Here is a 4,335-nt window from a genome sequence, read left to right on the forward strand (position 1 = left end):
TCCTTGTTGTTTGCTTACGTTAAACAAGGATGAAACGATTCACTGTGTTACACTGTGTTTGATTGTGTCCTTGCTGGAAAGCACCCAAAATGTGATTGGATAATTTTCTTTATGCATACGTTTATGCGGCTATGCAAGTTTGTGTGGATATATCTTTAAGCCTATCGCACATGAAATGCATAATAGAGCACAAACGTAACATAAGACCGTTCGACCAATGAACATCTTATGTAAATCAATATGGCGACTTAATGCTGGATGCTCATTGGTCCAGCGGTCTTATGTTATGTTTATGCTCTATTATGCATTTCATGTGCGATAGGCTTTAATCTGGTAGCAGAAGTTCTGCGAAAGAGTTAAGCGGGGAGCACAGACTCTTGCATAACGCATAACACATGAGGCATAAGAAATTGAACCAACCAGAGTTCTCTATTACATGGAAGGGAAAGAAACGGAGAACTTCGATTGGTACATATTCTTATGCATTACGTGTTATGCGTTATGCAAGAGTCTGTGCTCCCCGCTTTAGGATCCGCGCACAAAGATGGTCGGAACTGTTTCCGATTGAATCGTAATCGTAAAGGTATATCCACACAAACTTGCATAGCCGCATAAACGTATGCATAAAGAATATTATCCAATCACATTTTATGTACGACTTTAAAACAATTACGATTCAATCGGAAACAGTTCCGACCATCTTTGTGCGCCGATCCTAAAACGTACACGAGCTTGTGCTTGTGTGTGTGCTACCGGTTGCACCAGACCGCCGACCGTTGACGCTAGTCGCGATGTCGTAAACCGTAAGGCTGGATTATCATTTGACGCTAGACGCTCATTTTCAGCGTCAAAACAGGTCACGTAATCAAACTTGACGAATACCAAGCGTCAATTTTGATCACGTGACCTGTTTTGACGCTGAAAATGAGCGTCTAGCGTCAGATGAAAATCCAGCTTTAAGCCTTGTGTCCACGATGCTAAAAATCGGTCCGAGACCTCGGATGAAGAAAGAATTGACCAATCGCAATAGTCATGTGGTTAAATGTGATTTGTTAATTTTTTCTCTGTCTGAGATCTCGGACCGATTTCGAGGGGTGGCACCCAGTTGGACACGGCTCAATTGGACACGAGCCACTCACAGCGCTTGAGACTACAAAGCTCTTAAGCACCGGTCGCTGTGATTGGTGGTATCCAATCGAGACGTGGTCAATCGAGATCACCCCGATTTCGAGTATCGTGGACATTAGGCTTAACAGGGTACTTATCATGAAATATGTCGGAATTGATTCCGATCGGAATTATCCCATTTTTCCTAGAAAACACAATAGAAATCTAGGGAATAATTGAATAATTTCGATCGGAATCGATTCCGACTTGTTCTATGATAGGTACCCAGGGTACCTATTATGGAAACAATCGGAATGGATTCCGATCGGAATTATTTCGTTTTCCCCAGAAAACACAATAGAAATCTAGGGAATAATTGAATAATTCCGATCGGAATCCATTCCGATTATTTCCATAATAGATACCCAGAATTGGCATCTCTAGTCGTAAGTCGAGCGAGATTTCAAAAGAGCTCCGCCAGATGATGCACATGTGTTGTTGTTGTTGTTGATTGAATGCTTAAGGCTTTGGCACATAGAAAAACTTAAGACGTAAGACTTAAGCAGTAAGTCCGGATCTACAATAGGGTTTTAAGCCTTAAGCTATAAGAAATGGGTGAATCATAGTCGCTTATTCTTCTCGTATTCGACTGTAATTGGTCAATTTCTTACGGCTTAAGGCTTAAAACACCCATTGTAGATCCGGAGTAACGAAATCAACATGTTGGATTCGCTATTGCTTACATATGGTCTTACGGTCTTTATTGTGATTGGTCGATTCGTTTACTGCTTAAGTCTTACGCCTTAAGTTTTTTTAGTCCGCAAACATAATAGAGTAATAAGCCTTAAGCCTTAAGAAATTGATCAATCACAGTTGAATGTGAGAAGAATAATCGACTATGATTGGTTAATTCCTTAAGACTTACAGTTGACAGCACGAACTTACTGACTATCCTATAGCTGTATAGGCAGCGAAATAAGCAGTGATAATAGGGATGGGCGATTTTATAATAATAAGCATCGATTCTATAATAATATCGATTATGATCCAACCCGATTTTTAATTAACCGATTCATCGTAGAAGAAAATATTGATATTGTAAAATCGATGATTTAAAAAAAAACTGATTACTAAATTTTATTTTTTTTATTACCACTTTTAAAAATATATTAAATTATAATTTTTAAAATTATTTTTATCAAAAAATAAAAAAAGAAATAGAGTACAATTTTATGTACCTCCACAGAAAAAAAAAATTTACTTGTTTCAAGTAAACACATTTTCTTGAACTGTAATTTATTGATTGAAAGAATTATTTACTTGCCATAATAAATTTGTTTTTTGTTCCAATAAAATATTATCTTGAAGCAAATAATTTATCAATGAAGAAAATATTTTATTCTAATAAAAACACTTGTCAGTAGAAAATTGTTTTATTAAATCTAATAAATGTCATTACTTGAATCTGATTGTTAATAAGAGAACATTTTTCTTAAATTTATGATATGAGTATTAGAAATCGTACATTGATTACTTTTTATAAAATATAATTTTTATTTCAGAAAGCAATTTCTTGGTTACTAAAAATATTTACTAGTAACGAGAAAATTGTTTCATAAGTTAATTAAACGCCTGCTAGGGACTGCCTCTCTAATCTCTAATAAATCTAGGACTTTAGAGTAGATCCATAACTACATTTACACGTCACCCTAAATCGAGTTTAATAACATCCGTAGTTATGAAACTGGCCAATCACAATCATTCCATTCTCCCGACGAAAAGCTATGATTGGCCAATTTCATTACTACGGATATTATTAAACCCGATTAAGCGTGCCGTGTAGCAGAGGTCAATAATAGCGTATTCGATTACTGAGGGTGCCGTCACATGCGGCGTAACCTGCGTAAGCGTAAGCCCGGATCCTCATATGGGCAACAGCGCTTTGACACAGAGCGCTAATTGGTGAAAAGCCGGTTGTGGGGGTAAAATTTACCCCCATCACCCGTTTTTCACCAATCAGCGTTCGGTGTCAAAGCGCTGTTGCCCGTATTAGGCATCGTCTACAATACACGGAGTAAGAAGTAAGAGTAAGAAATTGACCAATCACAGTCGATTATTCTTCTCACATTCGACTGTGATTGGTCAATTTCTTACTCTTACGTCTTACTCCGTGTATTGTAGACGGGCCTTGAGGATCCGGACTAACCTGCGTATTCTAGTAATTTACTAGAATACGTTATTTTTTATTTACTAGAATACGCCATTCTGAAAGCCCGCATTCACATTGAGCGTATTTCGCGGAAGATTAGAGAAATGCGGAACTAAGCTTGGATCCTCATACGAGCAACAGTGCTTTGACACAGAGCTTTGATTGGTGAAATGCCGGTTGTGGGGATAAAATTTACTCCCACCACCCGTTTTTCACCAATCAGCGTTCGGTGTCAAAGCGCTGTTGCCCGTATGAAGATCCGGGCTAATGCAACCAATTGCTGATTAAAATTTCTGTTGTACACTCTAACAGAAATGCTAAATGAATTTACGATTGGTTTTCGTAACCTACGCATCTCGAAAAGTACGTCTCATGGGGAACCGGTACCTTTCCATCGCGTATATATGAGCGGATGATCGAATAAATTATTAAAATCGGAAAATTTTGTGAAACCACTCTTAGGCTTATTCGACGCGTTTTTGCATGAAACGAAAGAATTTGGCAAAAAAAAACGCCTTGTGATCTGAGATATTAAGCATTAAAGTTGAAGACTATTGAGGTTAGGAAATCTGTCACAGAAGCAAAATGAGGTCTATAATTGTACTGTTCCACATGGATTTCGACTTTTCACGCGATGCAAAGGGGCGCACGACTTTTATAATTTTGCTGTTGCAAAATCGAAACCCTTGTGCATTTTTTCAGACAGAATAAGCTAAAATGAGCCAGAAATTAGATTCGACGCATAGTGGTTCTATCATGTTTCGGCGTAACAACAAAATAGCGTAAAAAGCATAAAGTGACTAGACAGAAACTGATGTTCAAGTGAAATGATATGATTGGTAGGCGCAAGTTACGCTTACGCAAGTTACGCCGCATGTGACGGCACCCTGACTCGACCCGACTCTGAGTCAACAGTCTGTTCTTTTCTTTGTAGCTGCATTTCTTACACAATTTTGCTCTTCTTTTGCAGCTAAACAGAACAGACTATTGACTCGGAGTCGGGTCGAGTCAGTAAATCG

At 38.1% G+C, this 4,335-nt stretch overlaps 1 protein-coding gene across 1 annotated transcript in view; it reads left to right on the forward strand.

Annotated features, from left to right (window-relative positions):
- Positions 1-4,335, forward strand: part of Naxe (NAD(P)HX epimerase) — a 7,493-nt gene that overhangs the window by 943 nt on the left and 2,215 nt on the right. The window lies entirely within an intron of this gene.

This window comes from Trachymyrmex cornetzi, unplaced genomic scaffold, assembly GCF_001594075.2.
Source record: "Trachymyrmex cornetzi isolate Tcor2-1 unplaced genomic scaffold, Tcor1.1 scaffold805, whole genome shotgun sequence".
In the NCBI taxonomy this organism is placed as follows: domain Eukaryota; kingdom Metazoa; phylum Arthropoda; class Insecta; order Hymenoptera; family Formicidae; genus Trachymyrmex; species Trachymyrmex cornetzi.